Source organism: Vulpes lagopus, chromosome 10, assembly GCF_018345385.1.
Source record: "Vulpes lagopus strain Blue_001 chromosome 10, ASM1834538v1, whole genome shotgun sequence".
In the NCBI taxonomy this organism is placed as follows: domain Eukaryota; kingdom Metazoa; phylum Chordata; class Mammalia; order Carnivora; family Canidae; genus Vulpes; species Vulpes lagopus.
This window is the reverse complement of record NC_054833.1, coordinates 70,818,741-70,844,252: the sequence shown is the minus strand read 5'-3', so window position 1 is coordinate 70,844,252 and position 25,512 is coordinate 70,818,741. Positions and strand designations below refer to the sequence as shown.

The 25,512-nt window shown below is 34.7% G+C and overlaps 1 protein-coding gene across 2 annotated transcripts in view; it reads left to right on the top strand.

Annotated features, from left to right (window-relative positions):
• The window catches only part of PDE4B (phosphodiesterase 4B), a 432,607-nt gene that overhangs the window by 79,692 nt on the left and 327,403 nt on the right, over nt 1–25,512 (top strand). The gene's annotated exons all lie outside the window — the stretch shown is intronic.

Here is a 25,512-nt window from a genome sequence, read left to right as displayed (position 1 = left end):
AATGGAGAGCGGGTCCGCCGAAGAATACATAGCGCACCGTGTATTAAATTATCATTGTGCTGCCAAGCTGTTTCCAGATAAAATAAGCCTTTAACTGTAGGGGGCCTTTAAAATTACTGCTTAGAAAGAATACCTAGCCGATTCTAGGTAAATTAAATCCCGAAGGAGTTGTACACATTCAGTTTTTTGTTTAATCTATGCTGAGGTGATAGCTGACTATTTTGGGGGGTGCTTTGTGGATGTTGTTGATGATTTTTTTTAGTAGTAGATTTTTTGGTACAAGAATTACGATTTTAATCTTAGTTCTAATTTATGTCTTAAGACAATGCATCAAGTTAAACTTCATTATTGCATTGCCATGTTGGTAGTGTAGAAACTAGTGGGGTTTTGATTTATTGACTTAGGGTAAGGGAGAACAAAGTTCCCACTTCTGAAATGGCATGGTTAATTAGACTTATTTGGATTCAAATTGCTGTCGTCTTTAAGAGCCTCTTGTAAAAAAAAAAAAAAAGTAACTCAAATTTATAGGCAGTGATAAATTCCAATTTATTTAGGAATACCAAGTAAATAAATTCAAGAACTTTCTGTAAAAATTGCACTGAGTCTGCCACCTTTAACATATATGTTATATGCAATAGGGTAGCTTCCTTAAATCAGTATGATCATGAAATGTAAGAAAAAAGCACAGTAGAAAGTAGATGAACTTTTATTATCTATGCTAGGGCATTTCAGATTTCTCTGAAGGATGTATTTTCTTTCAGATTAAGATACTCTTCAAAACTGGGTATCTGTATAGTTTTTATTTCATAAGGACCATAGCAATAAAGGGAGCTAGTACTTCTTATAGGCAAGTCTAACACTGATTTTGTGACTGCATGTTAGGTTGCCAACCAACATCATAAACAGAGGATATCTGAGTTTGCACATTAATATTTACTTAAATTCTGTTTTCCACTCATCTGAAATGTTTGTCTCATCCACTGTACAGTACATTGGTAAATTCAACTTACTCCTAGAAATATGTAGCTTGCTTTTGCTGGGTACCATATGTTTAGCTAAAACATACTTTACCTAGCTAAAAATGATATGGTTATTTGTGTTTTCTGAAAATAGATTGTAGTTCTTATAATTGTTTTATTGGAGTTTTTTTTAGGTCATGTTTTTGATGAATTAAATCTTAATTATAGTCTCATATGTGGAATGTGCATGATTAGTTTTTTAAAAACTACCAATGCAGCATAGGTATGAAGAAATTCATGATAAGTATGAACTGAAGAACTCCTTTTTCTGGTGGTTTACTCCTGTCCTATTATTAGTGTGTATTTTCATATAGTTTGCTAAGTAGTATATAATTGAAGGAGAAGGGATGTGGTATAATTAATTCTTTTAAAAAGAACTAAGATGGAAAATGTACAATTAACTAATAGACTTATATGTTTTAATACTTGTGTTAATATCGAACCATTGTTTTGACCAGAAGGACATTTAATCTTAGTAAGCTAGTTTTCAGATAATGGTAAATCTTCCTAAAACTTTGGTAATATTTTCCTTATTGTAGAGTTTCTGAATATAATAATGTGACCTTTCTTTTACTGGGAATAGATTTTTGATGTGTTAGGAATATAGGCTATAAATGCTGGATTTTTTTTCTCTTCAAAAGATCCCAAATTTTAAAGTGATTAAAGACCCAGTTTCACTCATGCATTATACAAATTTTCTTACAGCAAGTTACAAAGAAGAACAATTAAATGATATCTAAGGTAACTTATGCTATTGGAGTGATCTTCTAGATGGGTTAAAACAAAAATTTCTACAAATTGTCAAAAAAAAAGAAGCCCACAAAACATATGACTTAGTTATAATATACCATAATATAGGTTTAAAGAATCCATTAGTCACCAAACTTATAAAATGACTTTAGTTATGACCATGATTCATTTCCACCCTTTTTCTCCCTCCTAACTCACATACTTCACTTCTTATCATTCTTAGTAATGCTCTATCAGTTTGTTTTCAGGTCTTGATTAAGTCCATATTTACATTTATTTCTATTGTTTTATTTTGGTGTATGTTTAGTATTTTTCAAACTTATTTTCATGAAACATTCCATGAAAATTTCTTTTTAGAAAATATACACCTTATGTATTTGAATGACTTTTTCACTTATCTTAAAAGTTATGTTTTTTTAGCATCATATCTAATAGTTACATGAGTAAATAAGAGCATAAGTACTTTATTTTTGCCTCTGTCATGATGAAATGTAACCATCCTTTCACGATCAACGATTGGTATTTTCCAAACCATGCATTTAAGTTAGAAATTCCAAGATATGCACTTAGAAGTCTCTAAAAACATGTTATTACTTTACAGTAGACAGTAAGCTTCTTTTAAGAAGACTGGATTGTTTTGATTCCAGCATTGAAATTAAAGTAATTTTCATGATGAGGCTAAACAATGCAGAAGATGCAGTTTATGTCCAAACCCACTGAACAATTTTTTTTTATCTTTAGTTATTTGTAGATTTCATATTTTGGTCAGATGAATGTGTAGTTCTGGTTTTGAAAGCCCAAGTTATGAAGTGTGAGCTAATGGCAGAAAATTTAAGAAGCACTTGTGAAATATTGACTCTGGGCTTATTTTTAAAATATCTGAAAACAAAAGTAGATATTTGGTGTATTGTCACTAATCAGAATATTTAAACAATCCTAAATCTGGAAGGAATTTGAGTGATTATCTCATTGCTTCCTTTTACCCTTGGGCAGACCACAATTACTCCATCTTTGACATATGGAAATCTGCCCTATTTTTTATGACTCTGGAGAAAATAGTTCTCCAACCCCATTTGGTATACAATCTCAATACTTGATAGCCCAGGGACTAGAAAATTCTTCTGGATGATTAATCTATATATAACATATAATATTTATAATCTGGCTTTTGGTCCTCAGTGAACACCAAGAAAAGGCTTATAAGAACTTGCCTAAATCAAAGGTTATTAACTGGTCCTATAAAAACTTTTTTTTTTAATACCCTCAACATATAGAATTGAGCACTGCTGTGAACAAGAAGAAATTCTGATTCAACCTGTGTAGATTCCAACACCTACCATATTTTAAGTTATTTTCTAGAATGTTCACATGTATTATCTCATTTAAGTTTCATTTAGAGTATAAGAGTACTCTAAATTCATGTTCTCTTCAAGATTACATGTTGCAGATATAAAAAAAAATGTTCTGAATTGCTTTAGCTTCTTCCATGCATTTCTACTCTGTTAACCATTAATTTGATTCTGAATCACCATCTTAAATTTCCAAATTTTCCCTGGAGTTCTGAAACCCAGTAGTAGACGCCATACTCATTGTTAGATGATATGAAAAAATACAGATTAAAAAACACATCTTACATTGCAAAGTGTCAATGAAATGTTTAGGGAGTTGGAAAATTAATGCTGGAGTCCTTAGGTCAACATATTATTTATCCCTAACCCCAAAGGGTGACAACTTCAGAGGTGTAATTTCTTCTACCTGGCTCTGTGGCCTGCTTTTTCCTGACTGGCACCTGCCACAGTGTCCAACTTCTTCAGGTTTCTTCCATTGCTAATTTTCTAACTGCAGTCAGTGGTTCTCCTCTACAATCAGCAGAGTGCTCTATGAAGAGTTACTGGTGACGGCCTTCACTGTATCCCGGGCTCCCCACACACCTCTCCCTATACTCTCCTCTTGAAGAGCAAATGTATTGGTGAACACCACACTCTGTCCATCTATTCATGCTCACCCGTGGGAATATGCCTGCCCAAGGAATGATATTCTTTCGATTGGAGTTAGTATTAGAAAAAAAGACTTGTGTTTTTCTCCCTTTTCCCCATTTAGTTCTACCTATGTCTTGGGAATCTTTCCCATTTTCATGAAGGTTCATGAAATATGTACTTTTGTGCCTAATAATTGAATGCAAATGTATTAAAAGGTGTAGTTCATAGTCTACAGGAACTTATAGCAGACAATACAAAACTGGAATGACTAGGGGAAGAGTAAAAATAGACCAATGAATATAGTATATGCTTGACTTTTCTCTAAATTTTAGGCACAGTGTAGGCATAAACTTAGGTGATTTAGCGCTAGTTTCTTAGTGAAGCCTACAAAATCTGTGCCTTGTATTCTTCAATTTACTTGAAATATTTCCTGGCAACATTGGAAAAGTTTTGAGAAATATCAATGTCTTTCCATATTTACTGATTGAACAGTTGATTGAACAAAACATTAATTGAGAGACTACTGTGCTCCAGGCCCTATTCTGGGTTTAGAAGATAAAAACTGAGAAAGATAGAGCCCTTGCCTTCAAAGAACCCATATACTGCCTGGCAAACAAACTTATATATTAATAATCAATGGTGTGTAAATAATGCTGTTGAAGAATGATGCTCAAATTTGTCATAAAAGCACAGGAGAAATAAAAAAGTGAGTCAATGTGTTAAAAAAGGTTTAGAGAAGAGGTGATATTTATGTGGAGTCTTGAAAAATGAGAAGGCATTTTTCTGGGAGTAGAGTAGGCAGGAAGGCCTTTTTTTTTTTTTTTTGGTCAGAGAATAATAATAATAGGAAATTCCTTTAACCCATAACAGTAATAATAGCTCACATTTATTTAGCACTTGCAATGTATGTTACATTATTCTAAATTTCTATACTTATTTAGTCCCATGAAAAACCCATAAGTTATGAGGTATACAATATTACTAATTCCATTTAAATGAGAAAGAAGTGATGCATAGGGAGGATAAGTAATTTTCTCAGGGTTACACAGCAAATAAGGGGCTGAGCTGGGATTTGATTCAGAGTATGGGGGAAAGTGAGCAAAGTTTACTGAATTCACAGCATAAGATGCAATGTAGCAAAGATAGGAAGTAAAACTGTGCCTGTAGAGTGGAGCCATACTTTAGAGATTTCACTATCATAAACAAGACTTGGGGCTTTATTCCATCATCAGTGGGACCCACTGCAAGATAGTGAGAAAGGGATTGCCATAAATAGCCTTTACTCTGGTAAGAGACTGGTCAGGCATTGTGAAGAATGGGTTGGTGGATGAGGAGATTAGAAGTAAAGGGGAAAAAGGAGAATGTGCATTTGAGGGTAATGACTTCTAATTATTGTGTATATCCCATAACATTGAAAACTGTGCTTATGACATTCTTTAGGACTTAACAAATTACTGTTTATGGAAAATGGGAGGAAAGTATGTAAATGTGGTATCCTCTCACATTTATCATCTACATTATGATGTTATGCATAGTATTAGCTGATGTGCACTATCCCCAAATGTATCAAAGAATCATAGCAAAGGTGCTTGGGGGGATGGTGCATCTGGAAAAAAGCTAGTGCTCAGTCTTAATTTACTAGACATGCTTATGTTACATTTTATGTGTATCCTAGAGACTTTTCTTTTTGTTGTTGCTTTTGTTTTTTACAGAAATTATCTTAGTGTATGGACTGAACTGAAGCTGGTAGAAATCTGTGCCTCATATTTGCTTTAATTAGAGCAAGCATTTTCTCAGTAATGCAAGTCTATAAATGGTGTTTTCCTAGCCTTTGTCCATAAATCTTCAATATATTCAATTTTAAAAATACTTACTGTAAAAAAGGCTTCGTAAAGTAACGATGAAAACTCCCAAGACACATGCTGGAAGGTGGTCTGGCAAGTGTGCCTGCTGTCCAACTGCTAAAGTTTATCCCCCGTTTGTGAAATCCCATTTGCTTTCTTTTCCCATTTTCCCCTCTTTTGTGGTCTCCCAGTTTTTCTCCTTGAATGTTTATAGATGCTTTCTTCTCTAACATCACTGTTAAGATACCAGCAACATTATGCTTAATGCATTTAAATGATTCTCAAGAAATAATCCAAAATGTTTACCATGGTTTACAAGGCCCAAGATTATCTGGCTCCAGGCTACCTGTGACCTCATCTGCTATTCTCCTGCCAGGTTAGCCTCCTTTCTGTTCTTCACCAAACCTAGCATGCATGTTTCTACTCCTGGGCCTTTGCACTTGGTGTTCTTCTGCCTGGAAGGGGTGAGCCTTAGGTGTTAATATTGCCCATTCTCTTGCTTCTGTTTAGGTTTCTTTTAAAGTCTCACCTGCTCAAGAAGGCTTCTCTGACCCCTCCACATAATACTTACATACATACATACATACTTTACTTCCTTGTCCATTACTCTGCTTTATTTTTCTTCTTGGCACTTGCCATTACCAGAGAATATTCACCAGAAAAGACATGCTTGTTTGTCATATTGGTTTTTTTTTCCTCTTATCTGTCAACCCTTCTAAATTACAGGAGGACAGGAATTTTGTCTTTACTACATCCTAGGCACCTACAAGCAAGGCTGGTACTTCATAAATATTTGTTGGAAAAATCAAAGAAAATGTCTCTGATCCCTGTGTCTTGCTCTTTATTCTTAGAGGATATTTCCTTTGGCCTGATAGAAGAGAAAAGGAAACTTAGCTAATACTCATTGGGCAAACATTCCATCCATCTCTTAAAGTTGTGTTCCCTTTCTGCCAGTAGGGCTACTCCACCTTGCTAACTGTTTTGTACTCTATGATGTTGCAGATACAGGTTTAATTACAACATCTCACTAGAGGCTAAATATTTTACATGGTAGCCTATTTAATTAAGCCACTTTGTACAAATCATACCACCTAGCCTGTAGTGCTGTAAGGTAAATATTTGTCCAGAGCACTGTACAATTATTTATTTGGTTGTTCTTCATGCACCAAATAGCACAGTTGGTGCTTCAGCTCAGGAAAGCTCTACATATCTCTTATTAACTGTCTGGGTGGAAGTGTTGTACAGAGGAATCTATTTGTTATTTGGCCTTTAAAATGTTTGCATATTATACAGTAAAATGTTTGATTATCACAGTTTTTCCACTGATGCAACACCTAAAATATTAATGTAGCAAGAGCTATGGCAATTTGAGTTTTTTTGTGGGATTTCCCCACAGGGAATTTGGAAGTAAGAGTCCATGACTTGCAGAGTGAGGAAATTGTGAATTAATAACCCTTGTTCTTTAGAAAAGACATCAGCAGGAGTGAAAATTTTCACTTGGCACTGTCTCATTTTTTTTGTACTTTGAGGGTGAGACCTCTGTTGCTCCCAGTAATTTGTCTGACACAGATATGTTTCAATCTCATCGTGTACTTTAAGTTAAAAAAAGAAAAGTAATTTGTTGACCATCTCAGATTACTTCTTGCTAGAACAAAGGCATTTTCTCTGTGAGAGAGAATAAGAATGATTGCTTCTCTAGACCTTTTGTGGAAAAGAATACAAATCACGTGGCATGCTCCCCAGACCCACTTGTCCTATACCCCTCACAATTCAGGCTTACTGTGAATTACACAGATTGGAAATAAAGGGGGAGATATAGTATGGCTTCAACAAAACTGTTTTTTTAAAAGATTTTATTTATTTATTTATGAGAGACAGAGACGGGCAGAGACATAGACAGAGGGAGAAGCAGGCTCCCTGCAAGGAGAGCCCGATGTGGGACTTGATCCCAGATCCCGGAATCATGCCCTGAGCCGAAGGCAGATGCTCAAGCACTAAGCCACTCAGGCATCCCAAGAAAACTGCTTTCAAACTGCATTTTTAAACACATCAGTCTGCTAGGAACTATTTTGGGTATTCCTTGAAAAATAGGGTGCTGATGATCTTTTTCCTGGTCCCAGGTGGACAAAACAACGTGGATAACTGGAGCCTTGGAGAACTTTGGAGGAGTCTCACATAGATTCCATAATATCCAAGTACTTGAAAACCACCAGTTTAAGAGATTAATGAATTGAGAGAGAGAAAAAAATTTCTGTGTGCCTGTGTTTGGTAAAGTCATAGAAATGTGCAGACAATTTATAAAATTAAAAGTATATGAATTTAAAATATCCAGGAATGGCAGCAGGACAGATGGGGAAGGTGAAAGTGTCTAGGTCAAGGAGAGGTCACTGGGAATGAAGATTTTTTAAAAAAATATTTTATTTATTTATTTGAGAGAGAGCGAGCAGGGGAGAAGCAGAAGGGGAGGGAAAAGAATAGGGAAAGAATCCCAAGCAGACTCCCTACTGAGCATTGAGCCTGACATGGGGCTTGATGCCAAGGTTTGATCCCAGTACCGTGGGATCATGACCTGAGCTGAAATCAAGAGAAGAAGACACTTAACTGAGCCATCCAGGCTACCCTGGGAGTGAATATTTCCAACTTCAAAAAGGTGAACGAGTAACACAATGAATACTCTTTACCTAGGTTTACTAATTAGTAATGTTTTCCTACGTTTACTCTATCTCTGTTTCTCTCTCCATATCTAAAACAATGTGTGTGTTTTCTTTAGTTTGAAGAGAGCACATTTAGATGGGGAACAGTAGTTTGGGGATCAAAGGAGACTCATTTATTTTCAAAATATGGAATTATATTTCCACTCCATCAGCATGTTCTCATATCACAATTTGAGTTTAATTCTTAATAGTGTACTAGCATACTGACAAGTTATAAATAAGTTGTGTCCTCCTTTTTAAAGTCAACCATTGGAACAGTTACAGTGGAGGGTAAGAGGGATCTATAATAGTTTATGATTTTTCCTAGTGATAAATTGTTTGTTTTTAGGTGCTTGAAACAATTTCTAGGAGGATGGATGTCTGGTATTTAAATTTTCTTTCCCCAAGAAGAGATACTTCTTTTTCTAAAACTTTAAAACTTGTATCACTAGAATGGAACATTATATAATGTCTTTATATACTACACATGAGGTTCTATCACTGTATAATTTTGATGTTATCTTGAATTATTTTACTATTAATCTTCATTTTATGTTACATTGTCCCGAGTCAAGAAAGCTAGTTGGTTTCAGTATTTTCTCTTGACTTACTGTTGAAATTTTATCTATTAATTGTACTGGGCCTGAGTTCCTTCATTTGCAAAAAGAAGAAAATAGCCTTATGTTTAAATACTTTCAAATGTTAATTTAAAAAACATATCTGTCTATCTGGCTTGCTATCCATCTTCTAAGTGTATTAAAGTACTTAGCACAGTATTTCATGCATCATAAATCACATAATAGATGCTACTGTTTAATTATCTAACTTTCCAAATCCCTAAACATACTCAGACATTAACATTATTGTCAGCTTTGGTAAAGCAGGAATTATTTTTCATTATTTGAAAAACATGGTATGGACTGTGCTGATTGAGAGTCAAAATGCATGTGAATTTGCAAAGAAGTAATTTTATAGTATCCACAGTGTGACCATTTTATATACAAAAGAAACAAAATATCATTTATTATCATGTGATAATCACATTCTAATGAACTGTGCGTAATTATGCTGATATGCGCATGAGAAGACCCCGTGCGAATAGCTTACGTCCACTAAGAAACTTTATGGCCTTGTTTCGCTGCTATTTCCAATATATTTTGAAAAGTAATTTGTCATTGTCCACTGTGTGAAAGAGATAGGAAGAGAACCACACTGAAGTAATTCCATCCATGTGACCAATCAGCTTGAAAGCAAAGGCCAAAAAACAAAACAAAACAAAACAAAACACCAAACCCAAAAAACCCATAAGAAGATGCCTTGTTTATTTCAAGATCCCACTTATAAAAAGCCAATATGGATTCAGTGAATAAATGCCTTGGAAAAATTCCAGTGTCATCAAAAACTCACTTATTTCAAAATGTCTCCTTGCTACTCTCTCTGTTCCTCCACAAATTAATAAGTTCAGACTGTTTGTTACAGTATGGAAGGTCTGAGAGTACTTCTGTGGCTTATTTGGGCCACAATTACCTCAGCAGTTTATATAAGAAACCTCTCTCATCATCAGAACTATTTGTCTCCTCACGAAAGGTCATCCAACTCTCTCTTGCTGGTACCTTAGAGCTGCCCATGACTTCCTTCTGAGATTTTACCATTGAAATCCAGATGCAAATTTTAACTTTATGGGGATAATTATGCCCTTTCTCTTCACCTATCAGCTTTCTCTGCCAGATCTGTGCTCACTCAGGAACCAGAGTTGTGCCTCTAACATGCTCATGTTTACCAAAATAACACAGGGACTGTAGGAAGCTGGGTGATCTGGTGCAGATCATAGCATTTTAATCCCAACTCCACCTTTTATCAGACACTAGGTTTTATTTATTTATTTTATTTTAAATTTTTATTTAAATTCAATTAATTAACATATAATATATTATTGGTTTCAGAGGTAGAGGTCAGTGATTCATCAGTCTTATATAATACTCAGTGTTCATTACTCAGGTGTCCACCTTAATGTTCATCACCTAGTTACTCCATCCCCCATCCCTTCCCCTCCAGCAACTCTCAATTTGTTTCCTATGATTAAGAGTCTCTTTGGGTTTGTCTCCCTCTCTGATTTCATTTTGTTTTAATTAATTAATTAACTAATTAATTAATTAATTTTTTTTCCAGACACTAGGTTTTAGACAAACCATTTAACTTAGCTTGGTTCCTCTTTCTGCATCTGCAAAATTAGAAAAATGCTTCTTATATCTCAAGTGGCCGACAGACACATGAGAAAAGGCTCAGCATCACTCAGCGTCAGGGAAATATAGATCAAAACCACTGAGATACCACCTCATACCAGTCAAAATGGCTAAAATTCACAAATCAGGAAACAACAAATGTTGGCAAGGATGTGGAGAAAGGGGAACACTCTTACACTGTTGGGAATACAAGCTGGTATAGCCATTCTGGAAAATACTATGGAGGTTCCTCAAAAGTTAAACATAGAGCTACCCTGTGACCCAGCAATTGCACTACTAGGTATTTACCCAGAGGTTACAAATGTAGTGATCCAAAGGGGCACCTGCATCCCAATGTTTAGTAGTATTGTTCATCATAGCCAAACTATGAAAAGAGCTGAGATGTCCATCGCCAGATGAATGGATAAAGAAGATGTGGTATATATATCTATATACAGTGAAATACTATTCATCCATCAAAAAAAAAAAAAAAGAAATCTTACCATTTGTAACAATGTGGATAGAACTAGAGGGTATTATGCTAAGTGAAATAAGTCAATCAGAGAAAGAATATTGTCTGATCTCACTCATATGTGGAATTTAAGAAATAAAACAGGATCATAGGGGAAGGGAGGGAAAAATAAAATGAGGAAAGATCAGAGAGGGAGACAAACCATGAGAGACTCTAACTATGGGAAAGAAACTGAGGGTTGCTGGAGGGGAAGTGGGCAGAAGATGGGGTGATGGGGTAATGGGTGATGGGCATTAGGAGGGCATGTGATGTAATGAGCCCTGGGTGTTATATATAACTGATGAATCACTGACTTCTACATCTGAGACTAATAATAGTTTCATTAACTATATGTTAATTGAATTTAAATAAAATTAAATTAAAAAAAATACTACTTGTATCTCATTAGGCCACTATGGAGATTAAATGAATGTGTATACAGTGCTTAGCACAATCCTTGGCCAATAACAGGTAATCAGCAGACATGAATTCATTAGTGTATCCATAGCTTAGGATTCTCCATATAAAAATCTATAACATATCATAATATAAATTAATTAAATATTTTATTGACATGGTTTAATTAAATAAGTCTTTATTAAGCAACTTGTGCATATTCGTTCTTTTTAGACTATTTGATTTCATCGGATACTTAGTTTCCTAGGATTGTACTTTATCTTAAAACCCATGTTAATTAGTCTTTCCCCAGTAAGATAAAATTTTAAATGAAAGAGAAATCACCATGCTTACGGGGCTTAATCACTTTCATTCCTCACAAAGACAACTGCAAACAACTTTTCCACACAATGATCTGTATTCTTTAAGATTTCAGTAACCTTCTTGAATTCAGTACTTGCCTCCCTTAGTGAAACTAGTTGCCAGTGAAACACTAAGTTAACTTAAATATATTTCTACTAAATTAAAAAAAATGGTTCTTTTTCAAGGACCAGAATGTCCGTGAAGTTGTTTTCCCTAGCCAGTAGAATCTAACTTCCTAGCTATTTGTTTATGGAAGAGAGTTTATTCATGAGAAGCAATGGGAAAAGAGCTTAGGATCTAGAGTCAAAGAATCTAGACGTGCATCCTGGCACCACTACTTACAAATTTTTCTTGTTTTGTTTTATTTCTGAGTGGGGCAGAGCAAGGCCTTTAACCTTTTGAAACCTTAAGTTCCTCATCAGTAAAAGTAGAAATAAAACAATTCTTTCTCTATTCACATGTGAATTAATTTACAAAATTGATTAGAATTGTTGAAAAACACAAAGAGTTGGAAGTTCTTTGCTGGAAGAAGAACAAAGATAGGATTATAGGACAGAAAGTCATGCTAAACTGTTGCTACAGATTACAAAGCAAAGTCACTGGCTTACATGTTGCAGGTGTATTTGGGTTGTATGTAAAAAAGCATCCTGTTAGTAAACATTATTAAACACCACAAACATTGTCCTGAGAACGCTTTATTTCATACAAAGGAGAGGAGTTTCTGTTCAGTGGGACCACTTATGTGAGAGACTGTGATGGAGACGGGCTAGGCTAAATGGTAACTTTGGATCTTAACTGTCCCTGTGGGTCCTTACATCATTTTAGGTGCTTCCTGCAGAAATACAATAGAAAGCTCATATAACCAATATTCAGTACAGTGAAAGTTGTGTTTAATATTTAGCCAGATGACTACACAGCACTTAGATAAAATTGCTTTTTATTTCTTCATCATTTCCAAGAATATGTAGGGATGAAAACAGAAATAAAGGTTATTGCTTTTCTTTTGACACAGACTTCCTTCTCACATTATCATTGATCAGGTCAAGTCTGTCTCCTAGCAATTGAAAGGCAGTAAAAGGTTATATCTGTAAGGCAGGTATTTCTATTAAAACGAATTCGTACATCATTGAAAAATCAGCTACCCCAATAAACTCACAGCTTTGCAACAATGCAAAATAAAGTTAAATGATTTGGGGCTTCACAGGGATCGTGCCAAGTTTTTGGTTCTGTCTAAATTAATAAAATAAGATTATTAGGACCGTATCTGGCAATTGTAGACTAAATTAAGCAACTGCTTCATCAAAATAAAGATTTGCAGAGTCTAATATGAAAGAACTATCTTTATAAACACAGTACTTGCTTGGGATTCAAAGGATTTGAGTTTTAATGCGAGCTGCATCCCAAATGACCTGTGAGCACATACATTGTATATTTGCTGCTGGTAGCTTTTTTTGTCAAGTGGAATTAATAATTACCTGCTCTACCATCCATATCTCGTGCATTATGGTATGAATATTGAATACAAGTGGCTATAGAGTGCTTTGGTTTTCTGCAAAGTAACGTGGCAGAGACATTGAGAAGAATAAAAAGGCTTCTGAAAGATCTAGGCATAAAAGATTTTTTAAAATGTGACTCAGCTTTAAGATACATTAATGAATTTTATATATTATGTGAACCCTAAAAATGGTTTTGCCAAGTACTTGGTACTCGGATAGTTTAGATGTTTATGTTTAGAGCTTCTTAAAGCATTGTCGTATTTGTGTATGTCAGTACTTTTTCAATGGCTAGACATTTTTCAATGGCTAGATAGACATCACTTACTGAATTAATTCTGATGTATGCCTTGCATTTTTATTTTTGTATCGATTCCAATCAACAAATGTTTATTATTGGATAAGGCAAATATGATAACAGTTTGCCATTAAGGAGCTTTAATCTAGCCAATATAATCACTTGGCATGTGCAATAACTTTTTTGGATAGATATGTGTTAAAAGGATACAGGTATAAAATATAGTACTCTCACTGCTAACAAGTGGTGCCAATCTGATTATGAAACTGAAGTCTTACAGAGCAATGATGCTGTTCCTCTTTCCAAATGTCTGTGAACTTTGACTTTGCCCCTATTAAGATGACTTATTTATTTATTTATTTTTGAGCTATTAATCACTAGTGAGCTATACTTGGGAACTGGTGTACCAGCAAGTAGTTTACTGGTATGAACAAGATGGAAGTATGCTCTAAGAGAGAAATAAGATAGAAATAATTAAGAATTTTTTGCATAAATAATAATATTACATACATATTATATCATCTAATCCTTATCTCCATTTACCGATGAGGAAACTGAGATTCAGAAAGATCCACTGATTGATCAGCTGTAAGCCAGCTATGAGAGGGTAAGCCAAGAAGTAGCCAATGTGTTCTGATTTATACAGTGTTTATATGGACAAGTTCCCTAGATTCAGTGGCACTCCTCCACTCCATTTCCTTCTCTGCCTCCAACTCTAAACACCTATGGGAAAACGCCCAGGGTTCTCATTCTCTCATGTCTCCTTATTAAAAGCTTTCTCACAGTGATGAACTGACAAATTCATTCGCACTTAAGCATAATTGACTCACGGGGTTTCATGTGTTATTCCATTTTATGGAAATAAACATTAAACCAGAAGAATTAATTTCTGCTTGTAGAATTTTGCACATTGGAGAGCAGAGTCAAAGGGAAGTATTTGGGGGAACAAAAGGGCATTTTCATTTCTTTCAAGGCATGAGACCTAGATGACAAGCTGAATGTCCCAGGCATGGAATTGTATTTGCAAATCTTTCATTCATTTACCATGTTTACTGCTCACGTGTTCTGTGCCCATGTTTCCTGCCTTCCTTCCTGTTTCTATGGATCTATTTTCTGTGTTTGTGGTTGAAGCCAACCCTTACATGGTGCAGTACATTGCATTTTATCTCCCTCACCCTGTAAGGCTTTGCTTTTGCAGTGCCTCTGCTCTGTCCTGCATCGTCAATTTTCTACCCTATTAGAGTATATCTATCAGTGTGCAAACAAGCCATAGTTCTATTCATATCTGTATGCCAATGACTTCCAAATTTATATCTCTAGCCAGACTTCTCTGAAGTTCAGACTGATATATCTATCCAACAGCCATCTTGACAGCTAAATCTTCACACATCTAAAACTGACATCATGATTCTCAACCCTCTTCCCCCTTTGTTGTGATCTATTTTCTATCTCACTAAATTGCAATTCCATTTTTCTAATTACTCGGGCCAGAAACCTTGAATTTCTTAATTTTTTTCCCCCTGAGGTGTCTATATTTTTACTGCACATGAGACAAACTTATTTTTGTTCCTCTTTACCATTGGGATATAGACAGAGGGTGATACAGCATCTGAAATTGTAGTGTATAAAAAAACCTGCACACATACCATTTGTCAAACAATTAGGATATTTCTAAAGTGTGAACAGACGTACAATAGAAATTAGCAAAAGGAAAGATAATCCAACATTTTTGGTTTTTGGTATAAACACAGAACTTATATATGGTTTTCTAGGTTATAATAATTACAACCTGTTCCTTCTAGGGACTTAGCTAAGGAACTCATTGTTAGTTGAGATCTAGAATTTATAATTGTTTCCTTTTTCATATTGTAATAATGACAAGTATCAGCAGTAATATCATCACTTTTTGCTGTGATCCAAGTCTTGTTTTTTTGAACTTCCATGCCAGATTTTTTATCCAAGTTTTTACCAGTTGGGACCTCTTAAGGGTTGTTTAGCTTTCAATGAAAGACAATCTTTTAAGGAGTTTATGTCCTAAATATTTTCTGGTTTTGCAGTAGCACACATCAGATACAGTTATTGTGTTTGGATTGGGATTTTCATTTTTAACATGTTCTCAAATTCTTTAGACATTTAATGTTTCCATCTGGCCCTCATAAAAAATTTCACATTTGTAATGCAGCTCAGGTTCCTGCTCAGAGAGCATCATTATAATTCCATCCATGACTCTAGTTTGATAGAGTAGATACTTTATTAACTTTGGATTTTGTTTTTTGCTTTTTCCCCCTTCTTTTAATCCTAAGAATAACACTTGATTTTAATGGTGCATTTCTCTCTGAAAACAATCACAGTGTATATACCATGACAACAAGCTCACTCCTCACTTCTGGACAGTTTGAAGCTGCTAGAGTAGGAGAAGTTACCACACTGTGAGTCTGGTACAAGAAACTTAGCAGTCATCATTCTTTCTCTTCATTAAACAATCTGTTCTCAGTCATCACAGATGGAGGGGATATTTTCAAGGACTTGAATATTTTCTTGAAATAACAAAACAAAACATGTTAAATAGTAGGTTCTAGGGCACAGTTCAAACAAATGTTCATAACTTCTAGCAGGGTCTTTTCCATTCTGTGAATTTCTTTAGTAGGTACTTATGTAACCCCACTATATGCTAGGTAATGCTCTAATATCTTCATACATATTAAATTATTTAATCTGCATGGCAACATTATGAATAAAGTGAAGTACTGTTAATATCCCCATCTTAAGGACAAGAAAAGTTAGACAAAGATGCAAAAAGATCAGCTAGCAAGTGGCAGAACCAGAATTCAAAGTTAGTAGTCTGGCCCAGGTCTATGTTCTTAAACATCAAACTATGTTACGATTGATTGTGTTCAGCTGCCAGTTTCCAAAAATATATTTTACTTTCCCAAAAAATGAACTACATACTCTGTGTAACTCCCCCAGCACTATGCTTGACTTACAGTTGACACTCAATGAATCTTTGCTTTCCTAAGTGTTTAAGTAATAATGACTGTGTTTGACATACTTGAAATGGGTAAAACCAAAGGCAAATCACAATGGGGCCAGTGGAGAGGCTTCTCTTCATTTAGAAATGCCAGTGGGTCCTAGATTTAGGGATAACCCAAATATAAGACCCTGCTATTCCTAAGATGATGCTTTGGATTTTGAATTTTCAAATCTGGAAGAATTCTCTTGATTTCACTCATTGCTCTTTATTGACAATTTAAAAAATTTAATAGTGGTAAAACACCCATAATTGAAATTTACCATCTTAAGTATTTCTAAGTTACGGTTCAGTGGTGTTGAGTGCATTCACATTGTAATGCTTCTCCACTGTAACTGCCTTTAGTAGAGGGAAGAGTGCAGATATTAGAGATATAAATAATTTTTTAGGCACAGTTGTGAATAGACAATATCAAGTGCAATCCAGTCAGAGGAAAAAGGCAAAGAGTGTCTAAAAGGCAAACAGGATGAAATGTAATGGCCAAGAGATACTGTGTGAGAGAAATAAGAAATACAGGATATCAAAAGAGATAATGAAATAATAACTTTGTAGATTCCCTAAGCTTCCCGTATTTCATATTTTTGTGTTCTTCCAGTTTTCTGGTGGTAAAACACTTAAAACCACAAGGACTCCACTGATTGATTTGGTGTCAGAATTGAATAGATAAGGACCACAGCAGTGCAGCTTGCTTTCAACCCCAAGTCAGACTTGAGTGTAAGGAGATGTTGAAATATTCCAAGAGGCGGAACACATAGAACAGCTATTGAAAGAGAGACGTGTAGGCTCTGTTGGATGTTCTTGCAGAGAAAAAATGCAAATGGGGTGGGAGTGGGATGGGGAGCAGGACTAGCTAGCATAGTGAGCATTGGCTTCAAGCAAGAAGGCTGGAGGATGATTCTCAGGAATTTAGATTGTGCCCATACAAATACTTCTTTGCCTTTTTGGGATTTACAGACTTGGTATCTTCCGTCAGACTGTTGAATATGGGAGCAAAGATTTGAGAGCAGGAAATGTATTGTCCTTGGATAACCAACATCTTTCATTATGTGATATATATATATATATATATATATGATATATGTATGTGTGTCTATATGTATATACATATATATACATATATATATATATGAAATTTATTTATTTATGTATTAAAATAAGTCTGGAAAAAGGGATCCTATCCACTGGACTTAGCCTGCAATTTGTTTAATACTGATGTGTCTAAAAATAAAAACTACCTAATAAAAGGTTAACAGGTAATATGTGGTTACCATAGTCAGGATAGTGATTTAGCACTTCTATAAACTAATACTGTTTGAATTTATTCTACATGTATTCAATTCTACATGTATTCTACAATGTACTCAACATATTCAATTCAAGTAAACAACTGATTTTCTGTGGCCAAAAAATTGCATGTGGAGTCATATTGTCTTGCTAATTCAATTTACTCTATTTAAGCATAGTCAGTAATGTGAAAATAGTAAAATGTCTCCAGTATTTCTGTAGATTTTCTAGTTTTTAAAACTTCATTTATGACAGAACTAGAGAACTCTTTAGGAAATTATAAAAGAAGTCATTCTTTCCTGGTAAAAATCTCTACACAATCCATTTCTTGGATTTAGAAGCTCAGATGAGAGCAACTTTTTTTTTTTAAGATTGTATTTATTTATTTATTCATGAAAGACAAAGAGAGAGAGAGGCAGAGACACAGGCACAGAGAGAAGCAGGCTCTGTGTGGGGAGCCTGATGTGGGACTCAATCCTGGGACTCCAGGATCACCTCCTGGGCTGAAGGCAGCCACTTAACTGCTGAGCCACCCAAGTGTCCCAAGAGAACAACTACTGATTATTCCCTCTTACTATTGTGAAGTGCAGAAATGCTTAATGGAGATAATCTACTATTAGTAAGGTTAAAGAAAATTTCTTTTTCTTTTTTTTAGATATTTTATTTATTCACGAGAGACACAGAGAGAGAGAGAGAGAGAGAGAGAGACAGACAGAGACAGAGAGAGGCAGAGACACAGGCAGAGGGAGAAGCAGGCTCCATGCAGGGAGCCTGACATGGGACTTGATCCCAGGACTCTGGGATCATGTCCTGGGCTGAAGGTAGGCGCTAAACTGCTGAGCCACCCAGGCTTCCCAGATTTAAGAAAATTTCTATCCAAGAGTTCTTTCTAAGAGCCATTTACACTTTACCAATTATATGTAAACTTGCATGTGGAAATCAGAGTTACCTGATTTATTTCAGTTGTATTTTAAAACCACTTCCACATTGGCACCTGGGTAGCTGGCTAGTTTTATATAGCTCTCCATAGATCATAGACTCTTCGAGGTGAAAGTTGGCTCTTACTCTTGTGACATGACCTCTTTAGCTGTTATAGTGAAGGTACGACAAAGACTTTTGCCTAAAGAGTATGTGGTTTTGACTTTTATAAAAACAGTAGGTTCTGACCAAAGAAGTTTTTTGATTTGGTACTTCAGTTTTGTGCTTTACTTTACTTGTGCAGACACAAGCAGAAATCTCACAAGACATTTCCCAGATGAGGTTCATATTCTAATATCCCTTACTGAAAATATTTGAGCACCTAGAAACTGTTTTACAGTAATAATCAACATCCTATATGATCTTCCAAATAATTCAACTTAAGGGTATGATTTAGAAATTAGTAGCATTATCATATTCAAATGATACTGTATTGTAAAAGTGTCAATGGAACATAATTTTAAATTAGTGGAGAATGCTATATATCTATTATCTATCTATCTATCTATCTATCTATCTATCATCTATCTATCATCTATCTATATTTCCAGTATCAGTTGAGGGCCTACTGTGTGCTAAGGAAGATACAAATGTATATAATAATAATTAAGAGGTTTTGTTATATAGACTGTGATCTATAAATAAAAACAGATGATTAAAAATAAAATGCTAAAGGATGTAATTAAATTATTTTATATTTTATAATGATGAAAATATCTATTAGATTGAAAACACCATTTTTAAAATTTTTGTTTCTTTTTAGAGTAATTCCATTCTTAAATTAATGGTAAGAGTTCTTACTATTTTCACATTCAAATGCATCCTGATATGATGAAATATAGTTTTGATGACCTGGTTAATACTGATGAAAACTTTCCGTGGCATTGCCTGGGGCTAGTAGTCTGCCGCATATTTTATTTTGATACTATTTCAATGACAACTAAATGTATTAGTGCTTTTCCTAGCCTAGAAATCAGTAATTAAGGAACTGATACCTAATTTCTTTAAAAAGAAATTTTTAGAATAAATTTACTATTCACATAGAATTATTTAAATGTCTCTTGCAAATTTATGGGATGGTCCAGCAAATACTTTATTTCTTATGTATTTTTTTAAAGATTTTATTTATTTATTCATGAGAGACGCAGAGACATAGGCAGAGGGAGAAGTGGGCTCCCTGTGGGGAGCCTGATGTAGGATTCGCATTCCCAGAACCCCAGGATTAGGACCTGATCCAAAGGCAGATGCACAACCACTGAGCCACCCAAGTGTCCCTAGAAAATACTTTTTAAAAAATTGTTTTCAATATATCATATCCTTTGTGCAGTCCTTTGCAAACCAGTTTTCTATGGGAGTTCTTTCACCTTCAGAAAGACAATTAAACATTTACACATGTAACCATACTCTTTTTTATTTTATTCTTCTACTGTATAGCACTTACCTAAATCTAAGCTAGAAGTCTGTCTAGATCTGGTTTGGAAGGCTAGTTCAATAGACAATATATTTAGAGAGAAACAGGAACTAAGTGTGCTGCTTTGGTTCATTTGCAGATGTCATTCAAGCCTTGGGTTTATAATCTTCAATTTAGGTGAGTCAGCCAACAGGACTTCACTGAATGGTCACTCATGACAAGACCTGCACTAAGTTGTGTACATAGAAGTCACAGAAAAATTAATTAGTCATTGTCAATAGGCATTTATTGATACTCAATGGCACAATTTCTCTTTCAAGTGTCTTCATTAATGTTGAGGAGATTCAACCTTTTTAAAATACCTATTTGAAAGTTGGCCTGGAAAGTTTGTTGCTGTTCAACAGTATAGCTAGCTAGGTGAGTTACAAGAACAAGTCATAATTAGGTCAGGATAATAGGTGCACTGTGGCAGTTTGCTAGGTACAGTTGAATTCAGATTAAAGCACATGTCTGATAATTATGGAAGTCACAAATAAATAAATAAATTGTGTCTCTTGAAGAACACTGAGAAATAGGATTCTTGCCATTGAGTGGGTATACCAAGTGGTTATAGTCCTTTGGTACCTTGGAGAGCTCTCAATAACCTCTATCTTTGATTTTTTCTAAGATTTTACTGAGGCTTTTTGTCTTCCTAGCCCCGAGGCCTACTTGATTAGTTCTATCATTGTGGTAGAACTAAACAGATAATACAGCTTTACTCTAATTTGGTATGATTAGACTGAATGGTAGTGCCAGGGTGTCATCTTCATCCTACTAAAACATTTTGGCCCTCATGTTAGATCATGGACAATACTTACTGATTCCTCAAAGTTACATATGTATTGAGGAAGACAGATAAGCTTCTCAGGGGTTACAGTGTTTTCCTGCTTTCTTTCCAGTGAGAGGGACCATTTTTTGGTTCAGACAAGAGAAGTGTTGCCAAGAACCAGGTAGCATGTGTTTAGCTCCAATTAGTGGTATAGAGAATAAACACTATAAGAATTTGGAGAAAAAAGTTATGAGTAAGGGCTGTAGAACCTATGAAAGACTCCACACAATAGCCAGCCTTGTAGTAATGAAAGGGTTCAGACAATCTGGGAGACGGGAGAGGGGAATTTCAGGTGGAGAAAATGTTAACCATTTTCACATTCCATTGATTTTTGGGGGAAGTTAATTACAAGACAAAATCTTTCTCTTTAAATAGCCTATAATCCACCTGAGGGAGAAAAGAAACATGTAAGCATGAACCAACATTAGAATAATTACCAGTTATGTAGTAAAAGAACAAAGAGGTAGAGTATAAACTTAATAATGATGTTTTGGAGATAAAGTCTTAGGAATGAAGGATCAGTGTTGGATAGGGCTAATTAGGGCAATATTGTAGAGATTTGTCTTCTGATCTGAGTTACTATTTTCTATTTCTTATGTTAGTGCTTCTTAAGTGTATTTCGTGTTTTCTTAACTGGAGCATTGACCTCAGGAAGAAATACCCATAAAGTAAAAGAAAAAATTCTGTATGCAAGAATATCTCAGTTATATACATTTTGGTCATGACTTCAGTAGGTTATTTCAGCCTGAGGGTTTTTTTTTTATTATTTTTTATTTTGTTGCCTTTGCGTTGCCTACTCACTACTGCTCATCCTTCTGCCAGCCTCTTGACTTTTAGATTCTCTACTCTGAGAGACCCTCCATACAAGTATTCTCCATTAATGTGGAGTAGGGTTGCTTGTATTTGCAGAGTTTTAGAAGATAGAAAAATAATAATGGGTACAGATAATAGCGTCATTATTAATAGTATTCAGTCAGGTCTTTCACCAGGGCATTTTCAGAATGTCTCCAAAAAAATAAATCCAGTGTCACAATATCTTGAAGTTGGAAATGCTTCAGAGGTTGCCTCCTTTACTCCTTACCCAATCAGGTAGTCACTTCCGCTGCATCACATCTCTGGCAGCTGGTCATCAGGCTCTGTGTGAACAGTTTCAAAGATGGGAGGCTCCCTACCCAAGGTGGTTTTTCATTCAATTCCACTGTTGGCCAATCTTAACATTTAAAAAGGTTTTGCATTAAGCTAGCATCTGATTATGTGGCTTTAGATTTTTTGTTCCAATTTCTTTCTAGGGAAGCTATACCAATGAAGTCAATTCATACATTTATGCAACAAAATTAACTGGGGACATAATAAGTGCAAGGAATTTTTTTGACCTACAAGTGATAAAGTTATGAATAAGGATATTATGCTTTCCCTTAGTAAGAAGACAGATTTTTAAAAATTTTACTATTTATTAAGAGAGGAGAGAGAGTGTGCAAATAGGGGCAGAGCAAAGAGGTAGAAAGAATCTCAAGCAGACTCCCCATTGATCATGGAGCCAGACTCAGGGCTTCATCTTTCAACTCTGGGCTCATGAACTGAACAGAAATTAAGAGTTGGATGCTTAGCCAACCAAGCATCTGTATCAATAATGAATGGACAGATGAATAAATTCTTATGTTTTCTCTTTTTCACTACTGAATAATAGATAAACTCGATATATAGTTGATCCTTGAACAATGTGGGGTTTAGGGGTGCCAACACTTCATGTAGTTGAAAATCCACATATAACTTTTGACTCCCCCAAAACTCAATTATTAATAGGCTACCATTGAAAGGAATACTGATAACATAAACAGTGGAATGACAAATATTTTGCATGTTATATGCATTATATACTACATTTGTACAATAGAGTAATATAGAAAAAAGAAAATATTAATTAAGAAAATCATAAGGAAAAGAAAATACATGTACAGTACTGTACTGTATAAGAGGACTGGCACAGTTCAAACCTATGTTGTACAAGTGTTAACTTTGTAAGTAATTTTACAAGAGAAAAATGTCAGATGGGGCATATTGATGTCCTAATATCCTCTAGAGTAGTGATTAATTTTTTTATTGTATACCTTATCAGTATAAAACATTCAGGCAAATCTTATGTGTATGTATAAAGTAGCATGTATGTATTTATTTTAAGTGCATATTAAAATTATAAATATGAAATATTGAACTAAATATTATGTATGTATATCATGTATGTATGTATGATTTATCCTTATATCTCAAAAAAGTGTGTTATACACCCACTTTGAAGACTACGTGATATAGTGTAAAGGATTTATAGGTTTTTGCCTATTCAAATATACAGTCTCTTGAGAAAACCAGCATTTTGATTGTCTAATATGTCTTTATTTTTTCTAATTGGACTCAAGTGATTGCAATATGGTAACATTTAGGATTTGGCTAAAGAACATGTTAGAACTAAATTAGAAAAATAGACTTTGAGATAATATTAAGAGGGTATTTCAAGAAAGATTATGATAGAAGTAATATCTGAAGGACAAATAACTTAGATGTTCTTTACATATAAAGAACCGGGGGGGAAAAACACGATAGCCATGCATAAAAAGGAATAGATGTTTGACTGCCATATAAGCTAAAATCTGGATATCTTTGGGAAACTAAAAACCCATTTGGAGTACCACAAATAGTAGAAATCTGGGATTTTATTAAAGATAGATATTTTCAAAGAAAATAGTAGTACAGAGACAAGTTTAAGAAGTAGAATGAAGAAAAAGAAAATAATATTTTGTTATTCTTTTTTTCTACTCTCTGCTATGTGAATTTAGATTACCATGATACCAATTTAACAGGCTTGAAACTACTTGTTTCTCTCCAGAGCGACACTTCCATGAATTTCCTAATTCTGTTCATTGTATCCGTATCCTATGTCTCCCAGGATGCAAACTGTAAACTTGACCCCTCTTCCCAATTTCACAATTAGTTGGCTACCATACTCTTTTGATTCTCTGTTTGTAATATCTACCAAACAAATTATCATATCTACTTAGGTACAATCTACTTAGGTCTTCCACTAACGATAGAGGTTTTATGCTTTTAGTTTCTCTGTGAGCTCTGGAAAATTCTATAGTATTAAAAGTTAAGCTTAAGATGGTAAATGGATTTTAGTAATTTTATTTTTAGCTTCAATTTTGAAGAATCTTGCTGAATATATATGTTTCAGAATACAAACATTTAATACTGTACATTTTTTTCTGTTCAATGAAATGTTTTGTTTTCACTGTTCTTAGGGTTACAACTCAGAAAAAAGAATTTTAAATATCAATGACATGCTGTCAGTGTTGCTTTAGAGATGAAAATGTAAAGACAATTTTGGTTTTCTAATAAACCTAGGAAATGTCCTTGATATATCAATGACAGTTTTTTCTCAAGAGCTTAACATACACAGTAGAAGGGACCATGAATATGATTAGGACTCATGGCTATGGCTATACCTTTTTCCTTGACCCAAACTGACTTTGGACCTTGGGTAAGTATCAGTCTTACTCAGAATAGAGCTTGGACTTGATACCATTGATGATTCCTTTTTAGGTCTAGCTAACATTGTGTCTCATGTCTCTCTTATCCCCATGTAGCCCTACTTAGGAGCAGTCCATAGGATGGAAGTGCAGCCTTTTGAGATTAAGTTCTCAGGCTTTGGGAGTCAGACATTTAAGTATACATCCTGGTTCCACTAGGTATGATACCAGGGATAAGGTTTTGTTTTTTGATCTGTAAAATGGGGTTACTAACAGCACTTAATTCAAAAAGTTGTTGTGAGAATTTCATGTGTTAACATATAAAAAGTGCTTAGGACCCTGACCAGCACTTAATAACTATTATTTGTTTGCTATTATTGATATCTTTATAAAGCATTCAGCATAGTGCCTGGCAGCATATAGTATATACTCAGTCAAGTATTAACTATTATTCTTATTGCCAGAAACTCCATTCCAATTTCCATAAACAGTATTTCAGACTTTGGCCAAAAGAAAAACAGATGAGAGTATATCCTCTTAACGCAAGTCTGCATTCTTCAACAGAGAACACAACAAAGTGGGCGGGAAAATGACCTCCTGAAGATGGGTACACACTTCACCTTGCAATATCATAACATATGCTAGTAAAGGACTATTATATAATACATGATTGAGTAAACTTGCTTTTTCATTTTTCCCAGCTGCAAATCAAGATTTGCCTTGAGTTATATTATCAATTCTGTGCCCCAGTGGTGCCGTGAAAATGTGTAATCAGATTTGTGGCCCTTATTTTACCTGTTAGCTTGATGCGCTTTCCTTTTTCATATTATAACCCAGTAAAATTAAAAAATACA